Below are 10,762 nucleotides of genomic sequence, written 5' to 3' on the forward strand. Positions count from 1 at the left end.
CATAACCTTAAAATTAATGAAAAGCAACTCCTGATTTCACTGAGAAGAACAGCAATAATCTACTTCACTCCAATTTTTTTTTTTTAATTTCCCAAAAATATCAAGGTTTTTTTTTTGCAGAATGAAAAGGAGGAAAATTCATAGTTAATGACATTAACTGACATTTGATTTGGCAGCCAGAATGACTTTCTTTTGTTACGGTGAGTTACTTCCCTACTGGGGTTGCAGTCATGCCAATTGCTTCTTATAAACACCTGCCTTTCTATCTAATGATCCCACTGTAGCCTATTCTTCTGAAAAAAAGTGTTAATTTCCCCTTTTCAGATTAGCCCTACCCTTTCCAGAACTTTTATCAGAGTTTTTTTTCCTTTCAAGTTTTTAAATGTTTCTTTAGCTTTTGGTGGGCACGTTTACACATACATTAATGTGTTTTTCCTAATGCGTATTATATTTAGTACCTCCAGGCATTTATACACATACCTTTTTACACTGCAACATGCCAGAGATCCAGTGTATCAGAGCAGGCACAGTTAATTGAGTCTGCTCCACACATGAGCTGACGCACACTACACTGTTGCATGCAGTTGTGTAAGTAATGAAATGCACATCATCGTGTAGAAAATGGCTGCGATGCGCTTTTGAACTAAAACACCTTCAATGTGTTTTAGTTCAAAAGCATACCACCACCATTTTCTGAGTGCTGACATGCGTTTTGCTGCTTATACAACTGCATGTGTAAAGTGCCTGGTGCTGTGGCGCAAACATGTGTACAAATGCCCTCCAATGTGAGGTACTAAATTAATGCATATTAGGCTGCGCTAATGTGCAGTAGCACAAATGCATGCTTTTTAGGTGATGCTTAATGCACAGTAGCCTATTTTACTGTGCACTAGCATAATAGCACTTTTTTAAATGCCACTTTAATGTGCAGTAAAATAAGATACTGTGCATTACAATGCATGTGTAGACATGCCCAATGAGACATAAAAGTCCGATCTTGAAGCTCACTTAGTTTGATACTGAAAAAAGCTGAACTAAAAATAAAAATTAACAGAAGTAGCGTGCTAAGCTTGCAAAGCCAATGAGCTGTGTTAGGATATCTGTAGAATATTCTAGATGGTATAATCATCAGACCCTTGGCACATTCAGGATGGGGGTCCTGAAACTTTTTGGGTGTGAATTTGTAGCCCATCTTAAAGCCCTAGTTCTGATAAATGGGATAACAAGGTATGTGAGATGGTAGGTCCTGGTAGCTGATTCCATTTGAGGATAAATCCAGCCATATTCATGGATTAATTGATCACCATTGTCATTCCTTAGACAAAAGAAGGTCTTCCGTTAGAGTGACTGTGCAAAACTGTTCTGCTTTAAACACCTGTTCTGCAAGTCCCGTCAGTTTGGTCAAATGAATGCTTTTGTCCCCTTTTCAGTGGAATGTCCAGGCCTAGTGTTTAAAATTGGACTCCTGTACTCTGTCCCTGCCCCTCACTCTTTAGCATACTCAGCTGCGATTGGAATTCAGACACAGCTCAGCCTGCCAGAGAGCTGGTCATCCTGTTTTGAAACTAGAGAAATATTGTCACTTTATGTCCAATCTTCTTTTGTAAAGAATCATAGAGAAGCAGGTCTGGAAGGGACCTAGAGAAGGCATCTAGTCCAACGCCCTGCCTGAGGCAGGATCATATCTATCCAAGTCATCCCATACAAATCCATAATCTAACCTTTCAGCAAAATTACAGTCAACCCTGACACAACACAAGACATAACACCCTATTCTGCCACAGGTAAAGCAGGGGGACCTAGGTGGCTAACCCCCTTCTCCTGCAAAGTTTGTTAAAAATATGCTCAAGAGATCCTAGGTGGAGGGCCGTGTCCCTTGCTCCAGAGGAAGACAAAACCGCACACAATCTATATGTACCATGGTTAGAGTCCCATGGGGAGGCCATGATGCCCCTGTTGGTCTTGAGACACCTACCCTGCTCCAGCTCTTGAGTCTCTCCCCTTCTCCTTGCCTGCCATTCCTTGATGTAAAGTTTTGATTTAAAAAGAGGCTGCCTAATGGGTCCTAGGGTGAGCCCAGTCCTTGTGGCAGCTAGCAGGTCCCTCTGACTCCTCTGACCTGCTGATATCTGTTGACACTGGATTTTAGGAACCCAGCCCCTATAACTTTGTTCCATCTGGGTCCCCTGGTCCTGTCTCTGCCCTGCTGTGGGTAATGAGCCTGTTTTTGGGCCAAATCCCACTTCATGTCCTAAGGCTCTAGCCCCTGCACACCCACTGGCACTATTGAGACCTCCACTAACCCCTGATAGTCCCTAACCAAAACCACTGGATTAAACTGTAGCAAAGGGATAAGCACAAGGGCTATAACATAATATTAACCCATTCTAGGTGCAAACAACAACAGTAGTTCATTGCCTTATTCTGGAGTGCATTCCTCTGTAAGGCACCAACATCTTACTGGTAGCCCCCAGGCCAGCTCAGAAGTGAGCCAGGTGTCTTACTGCAGCCTTCCAGACCTGGAGCTCTTCACTCTGCAGCATGCTGGGCCAGACTGTCTCATCTGGCTTAGGCCCTGGGTTTACGTGCTGCCTAAGCCCTGCCCTTTCTGGTCAGGTGGTGCTTCAGTTCTGCAGGGGTGGGCCTGAATCCTGGATGGCAAGCAGCTTATGACTGTTGCTCTGGCAGTCCTTTGTTGCCCAAACTAATCTCTTCCTGCTTGCCTATCAGCTAGTTCTGCAATAGACGGCCATAGCCTCTTGCCCCAAGCTGCCTATTCCCCTGCAGTCAACTTACCCTATGCAGAGTTCTTCTGACTATCTGCAGATGTACCCTTTTTCTTTTGCTGGGCAGCATCCTGCCAAAGAAACAGGGTTTCTTTGCTGCTTTCCCCCAGTAGCTGGTCTGGATTCAGCTGCCTGGTCTCTATCAGCTGCAGTTTCCATCCTAAAAGTAACAGGGAGCCATAGGCCCTTTGGTACAGTGTAACAATTTGACCATGAGGTAGAGTTCCCTCCTGCCCCCAAATATGGTGATCAGTCTGATCTTGAGTAGAGGGACAAGACCCTTCAGCCAGGAACCTCTGGGTTTGTCTCAGCAGAAGCATTGGCACACCCCAGTCAAAATCCCCAGCCTTGGCTGCTGACAATCCCAGTTCCTCTGAGGAAGGCTTTTTCCTCTGTGCCATTCACCAACCAGGTCAGGAGAGGGTGTCTGAGCAAGCTTTTAATCTTGGGTATTCCTTATGGCTTCATTAAGGTCCTCAAAACATGCCCTCCAGTAGGAAGGAACACTGACACATACAAGATCTGTCATTTTGTGTTGGGGCAATATGACTTTGTTTGCTTTCCTACAGATGCGCCAGAAGCTCTCAAGCCAGCCTTGGCATCTCTATATAGCCAAAGAACTCTTGTTAAATATTCATCATCCCCAATGATAAGTAACCCATTTTTGATCACAAGACTTGACTTAAAGATAGAACACCAGCAGACAGGAAAGATACATACAAGATACATACCGGTGCTCTTAAAATTGCATTGGGTTGCACACAGGTGTAACCAAGGAGAGAAAAACAGTTCCTCCTAGATTGGTCCAGAGCAAGAGGTGGTAGGAATGTCCTGAATAAGTAAGTGAATGCATGGTGCAATTTGCTTCCCAGGGGCTGAAATGGTACTGCAGGGGACTGGACTTGGTGACAGAGAAAATGTCTTCCAGTCGTAAGTTTCTAGTGTTCTCTCTGATGAGTTTTTTAACTAAAATTCTTTGCCTCAAGTTTTAAAGAAATAACTGCTGATTTAGTTATCTTCTTTATCTGTTTCTTCACTGATAAAATTAAACTCCATAATCTACCACAGACAATGGAAGGAATAGAGGGAATGCTTTGTTTAACATTAAGCTTGCTACTTGCAGGTGAAATACTGGTAACCCCAACTGATACTAGTTACTAATAAGGCTATAACTATAATTTATCCCTATCGATTTTTAAAATGTGGCATTTCCTTGTCAGGTCCCTTGAGATATAAGCTATTTTTCACACTTTTCAAAGAGTGATATGCTGGAATGCAATCTTAGAGGCCTCTTACTCAAAGTTTGTCATCTAACTGAAGGTTAGGTTGGAAGGATTTCCCTGGAGATTAAATTTGACCCCTTCTCTGGATAATTCTAATTCATGACATTTAGTAAAAGATGTCAGCCCTAGCTATGATAAAAATGCATCTGAAAAATAAATGTTTTGTCAGATTACAACAAGTGCCAGCTACTTTTAATTTTTTTTTTTCTGGGAGAAACAATTGCTCTCTATTTTCCTAAAAGGCTTCCCTATTAAGCTTCCATTTATTATGTATTTACCTGCTAGATTTATGTGCCACCTTCCTTAAAAGAGACTTAAGGCATTTACATTTCACTAGGCATTATATGAGTTGATTCAAGTAGCTATGATATTTCTGACTCTAAAAAAATGAATACCATGCTTTTTTTGCACAGACATGCTCCAAAATATAATACACACCCTCTTTTTGGAAGGCACAATGAAAAAAAAAAAGATGTTTCCAAAGGTGAGGCTGTATAAAGCAGGGACAGAACCTAATATTCAGTTGACTCACCCTCCTTTTCTTGCTTAAGCTGAAACCCTAGCTACTGTTGAAGACTGGTCTCCATAGACTGGTCTTGGGGTGGGGGGGGAGGAAGGTGTTTGTTATATGTAAGAAAATACAGTATTATCAGTCATATCCCCAAAGATGAGCTTGTCTTAAAGATCCTGATATTTAAAAGATGCACATTTGGTTTATTAGTATTTTACTTCTTGTTTCTGAACCACTAAGATTCATATTTTCATACTTCTCTCTGAAATCATTAGGGTTAGAAACTTGTTATTTTTAAATGAAATGAGATTCTGATATAATCCCATAACTTCCAGAAGCTGGGACTTTAGACTGACAAGATTTGTGATAAAAATCACAAGAGCTGACAAAACTATAAACAAGCATTTTCTGACCAGACAGAATAAGCACCCCTCCCCTCCCGCCCCCAACCAACTGCCATGGGTCTTCTGGGTGCAAAGCAGGCAAGAATAAGGCAGCATCATATTTGGGGGGTCTTCCTACACCAGTACAAATGTTCCTTTCTTTTGTGCAGAACTGTTTTTAGTATTATGGGTACCCTGGGTACACTTCAGCCATTTTGGAAACAGGAGACAGTAGTGGAAATTCTTTCCTGATCTTGCCCTGTGGATTCATATTTATTGACAGTAATGGGAGATAGCGAAAATTAATGAGATTGAAGGCAGAGATTAGAAATTCATGAGATCCCTTAAAATAATCATCAGAGCTTGGTAGTGTGATGACTCTGTTGATCTGTGACTGCTCAGCAAAAGATGGTGCAGTGAACCTGCTAGGAGACATTCTGCTCCTTCCCTTTCATTTTGTTCCTCCCAGCAGCTGTGAGGGCCCCTAGAGCCTGAGCAGCCATCGTGGAACTGCCAGAGAACATTTAGTAGCATAGTCAAGATAAGGCCAAAATTAAGCCATGACCTCATACAGATCTGACATTTGCACAGCAATTCTTTGAAGGAGACAGTAAAAGAGCCTTACAAGTTTCTGAGATGAAGATGTTTCATAGTTGTTAGGGGCTGGAAGGAACCCCTCAGATTATAGGGTCCAGCCCCCCTGCACTTGGGCAGGAAAGACTGCTGGGATCCGATGACCCCAGCAAGATGAGCGTCAAGACACTCGTTGAAGATCACCAGGGTGGGTGACTGTAACACCTGTTGCAGAAGTGTGTTCCAAACCCTCGGCACTCGACTCGTAAACAAGTTTTTTCCTCATGTCCAGTCTGAAGTGATCTTCAATCAGTTTGTGTCCATTGTTTGTTGTAGCTTGTGCCTGCAATAGGGTTATTGAATGGGAATAATGGCTGTGATACGTCAGTTTTGTAAATTGGCCTTCATTTCTTTGTCAAGCATCATCTGAGCAGTGTAAAGACACAGAAAACAAAGCACATCTTTTCCTGCCGTGACTCAGATTCAAACCAAGGTTGCTGCAGCCACAACACGGAGTACTAACCACTATATGATCACGGCAAGCTGTGCAGGAGTTGAGTGTTTGTTGCTGAGCAAAGTGTCTTGACAGGGAAGGAAAGTGGAGAAAATCAGTGGTTGGATTTTTCATCCATTTTATTGGTAAGGCTGATAGATGAACAGTGTCAACTTAATAGGTTGAAAAACTGACAGGGGACAGTGCTGTTATATGGCAGAGAGGAATGAATATTGATAGACCCTTAAAGGACACCTGTGACCCAGGTGAAGAGATGGTGAAGGTTTGCAGCTTGGTTACTCCAGTACTGGGAGAGTTTCAGTTTAGGTGAAAGACTGAAATCTCTTTCTAGAGAGAGGGAAGCTTTAATTTTACCTCAACTAAGAACAAAAATCCATTCTTAGGGTAACAGAAGAAGCATTGCACTAAGATAATTCCTTGCTCACTTAATCAAACAAGATAAAAAGTTGCCTTCTGTAAGCCAAAATGGAAATGAATAACTCCATAGATACCCACTGGAGACACCCTCTCACCCAGCAGTTGCCTGTCTTAGTCCCCATTACACTGTCTCTCAGAGGAATGCTTTCTCATAATGGCTTCCTCCAGCACTGCTGCAGTAGTTATGGAAACATGGGAACAGTCAGTATTTCCAGCTGCAGTTGTCAGGTATTTATAACCCAGCTGCAAAAGTTCTTTTGTGGCTGGATCACAGGAAACAAGGTGTCAGCACAAAGCAAAATATTTTTCTACTTGAAATATTAAAAAAAAAATCTATTGGGTTGAAACCACAAAAAAATCATGATCTTGTCAGTTCTGCCTAGATTTCAAATATGTCATGTTATACAAGCACTCGGATGGGAATACCATTCCTTCTCATCCTCAACCATCTGCCCCAGACCTGGCTTCTTGAGATTTTAGGGAACTCTGAAAGATCTCCAAGTCCTTTGCAAAAATCTGGGCCAGTTATAGAAACTGACTTTCACTTTTGTAAGCTGAATAATCCTTATCTATGCGAGTAGTCTCATTTAAGTCCTATTGCCTGGTTAAATGCTTTGGGACCTTTAAAGTGAGGGCCTTGTTATATCTTACACCGTGAGCCACACAAATGTTTATCTGTGTTAGTGCTAGCTCAAGTTTGGAGCAGTCATATTTCAGGTCAACAGGGGCCTGGAGGACTAAAAGGTAAGAATTTCCTTACTACCCATTCTGGGTCCCCCACCCCACCCCACCCCCACTTGGAGTTTCCCTCGGCCCCCTCTCTCCCCCCACATCTCTCCTGTTTATTTGTGGCTGCCTGCACTGTCTGTCCCAGGAGTGCAGACAGGGAAGGGTGGTGACTGCTGGGCTGCTGCTCTTTTTGAGGCTGAGCCTGACCCAAGAGCAGCAACAGTGGTGGTGGCAACAGTGGGGCAGGCTAGTTAACCCTTCCTTGCCTGCTCCCCCAGGAGAGGCACTGTGGCCAGCTACTAGTAACCAGAGTGGGAGGGACAGAAGAGCAGTGAGTGGGGATCTGGGGTGCTGGGGAGAGCTGGGGGAGGGGAGTGGGCTTGATTTGGTCCATTGCGGGAGGCAAGCGGGTGGGGTGATTAAGGTGTAGCCTAGAGTGGCTACACCTACATGTAACATGAGCTGGATAACATGGATAAGAAGTCATTCTGAGGCACCTAACAAATGTTAAAACTAGTTTCAGTTATTAATGTATTGACAATCCAGGAGTTAAGAGCTCCAAGAGGGCTTGTTACATGATAATTTTGGGCAGCTCCTGGAGCTCTTAACTCCTGAATTGTCACCACATTAACATCTAGAACTGGTTTTAAGCACACTTTAGGAAGCTTAGAATCATAGAATCAGAAAATGAGGGAGGGAAGGAACCTCAGGAGGTCTTCTAGTGAGTCCAGCCCCCTGCTCAGAGTAGGACCATCCCCAACTAGATCATTCCAGCCGGGCTTTGTTGAGCTGGGCCTTAAAAACCTCCAACAATGGTTATTCCACCACCTCTTTAGGTTATCTGTTCCAGTGCTTCACCACCCTTCTCATGAGAAAGTTTTTCCTAATATCTAACCTAAACTTCCCGTGCTGGAACTTCAGATCATTTCTCCTTGTTCTGTTATCTTGCACCACAGAGAACAGTCTAGCTCCATCCTCTTTGGAACCACCCTTCAGGTAGTTGAAGGCTGCTATCAAGTTGTAGTCTTCCTTTCTGCAGACTAAATAAGACCAGTTCCCTCAGCCTCTCCTCATAAACCATGAGCCCCAGCCCCCTCACCATTTTCATTGCCCTCCACTGGACTCTCTCCAACTTGTCCACATCTTTTCTGTAGTGGGGGCCCCAAAACTGGACAAAGTACTCCAGATATAGCCTCACCAGTGCAGAATAAAGGGGAATAATTACTTCCCTCAATTTGCTGGCAACAGTCCTACTAATGCAGCCCAATATGCTGTTAGCCTTGGCAACAAGGGCACACTGCTGATTCATATCCAGCTTATCATCCACTGTAACACCCAGGTCTTTTTCTGCAGAGCTGCTGCTTAGTAAGTTCATTCCAGGCCTGTAGCAGTGCATGAGAGTCTTCCATTCTAAGTACAGGACCTTGCACTTGTCCTTGTTGAAGCTCATGAGATTTCTTTTGACTCAATCTTCCAATTTGTCTAGGTCACTGCATCCAAGCATCTACTACTCCCCCCAGTTTGGTGCCATCTGTGTACTTGCTGAGGGTGCACTCCATCCCCTCTTCCAGATTGTTAATGAAGATAGTGAACAAAACCAGCCCCAGGACCAACCCCTGGGGCACTCCACTTGATACTGGCTGCCAACTAGACCTTAAGCCATTGATTGCTATCCGTTGAGCCTGATGATCCAGCCAGCTTGCTATCTGCCTTACAGTCCACTGATCCAACCCATATTTCCTTAAGTTACACCATTCCAGGGCAGGGTTAGCTCTGATCTGTGCTACCCAGTTTGTGTTCCATTAATGTGTAGCCACTGCCCACAGATGAGTTACCTAAGTTGTAGTCTTCCAGCATCCCAGGTTGCATCCCAGGATCCCTCCCCCATCCTCCTGTTCTGTGTGACAAACTTTGAACCCCCTGAACTCTATTACCCACGGGGCAATTTTGGTGCCAACACATTCCCCCTCCCAACCTTGAGGATGTGACCTTCCCATCCCTGGGGGTGCAAACCTGTGCAAACATCCTGCAGGGTACATGATATCTAACCAGTAGGGCTGTGTGAAGCTTCAGTCCCCAATTCAATTCAGTGGAGATTCGGCCCGATTCAGTGGCCGAATCTCTGAATCTGAATTGAATCAGGAGACCCTTGGATCTCTCCAAATTGAATCGGAACCTTTTAATCAATTCAGAGAGATTCGGAAAGATTCGGCGATTCAGACATAGACACAGCTTTAGATGTTTTTTCTACATACCTCAAAGTAGCAGGCAGCTCATGAATGCTGCCATACTGGGGCAGATGGAGTGTCCCACAGGAGCACAGGGGGCTCCCCAGCACACTCAGCAGCAGACCCAGAAGTGGACCAGAAGATCTTCTGGTCCACTTCCGGGTCAGCCAGGGAGTGCGCAGGGCCCCTCCCCCCCCTCCATGCCACCCTCCCCGGCTCGGCGACTGGTGCCTCCTGGATCTGGGGGGGCACCCAAGTTCCCCCACGGCTGATTGTTGAGCCAGGAGTGCCCAGGTTGGGGGGCACGGGGAGGCCCGCTGCCTGCTCAATGGCAAACCTGGAAGTGGCCCAGAAGCACTTCTGGTCCACTTCCGGGTTTGCCATTGAGCAGGCAGGGGGCCCTCCTGCGCTCATGTGGGACGCTCCATCTTCCCCAACATCGCAGTGTTCATGAACCATGCCTTGTACCTTGAGGTATGTAGAAAAAACATTTAAAGCTGTGTCTATGGCTGAATTGTCTATGGCTGTGTCTATGGCCAAATCGCTGATTCTCTGAATCAGCATTGAATCTTCAGATTCAGATTTGGCTGAATCAAATTGGGGTCAGTGATCCGAATCAATGAATCAAATCGCTGTCCCCGATTCAGGCCAAATCCAAATCCAAATCGAATACAGCCCGTTTTGCGCACCCCTACTAACCAGGTTGCAGGGCATGAACAGGTTCATAAGTGGGGTCTAGCGGGGGCCGGATTGTGTCCCCGTGATCTGGGGCTTCCTTCCCAGGGCAGGGGTAGTAGCTCCCCTAAAAGCACCTTCCTTCATGACCAGCATCCTCCACACCACAATCCAAAATCCAAATTTATTAAAACATGAGGCCTTCTTTAATTTACTTCCTCTTTCTTTTTTTTCTTTTTTTAATTCTTTTTATTTTATCCTTCAATGGCTGACTCCCTTCATTTCACCACCTTTCCCCCATTTCCATTTCCTTTCTACCTCCCATTTAATTACTCACTCCTATCCCATTAACTCTCCACTTCCCAGCTTCATGTTTCACCTTCCCCAGCTCGCCCAATGTCTGTAAAGGTCAGGCACTTGACAGATGTCGGACGAGCTGGGTTGAAGTAGCACACTGCCTCTTCTGGGCGTGCATGAGGCTTGGTGCAGGAACACACTGAGTTTAAAGTAAAACACTGTTTTGTTTTGTTTATGTCTGTAAGCACCATCAGTGCCTAAAACTGTATTTGGTGGCCTGCCTGAAAAGAATTGTTCATTTCAGTCTGTTCCCAGTGAATACTGTTGGCAAACCAAAGCCTGTTGTTGTGAGTTAATACTCTTGTT

The sequence above is a fragment of the Alligator mississippiensis genome, chromosome 3, assembly GCF_030867095.1.
Source record: "Alligator mississippiensis isolate rAllMis1 chromosome 3, rAllMis1, whole genome shotgun sequence".
Taxonomy (NCBI): Eukaryota; Metazoa; Chordata; order Crocodylia; family Alligatoridae; genus Alligator; species Alligator mississippiensis.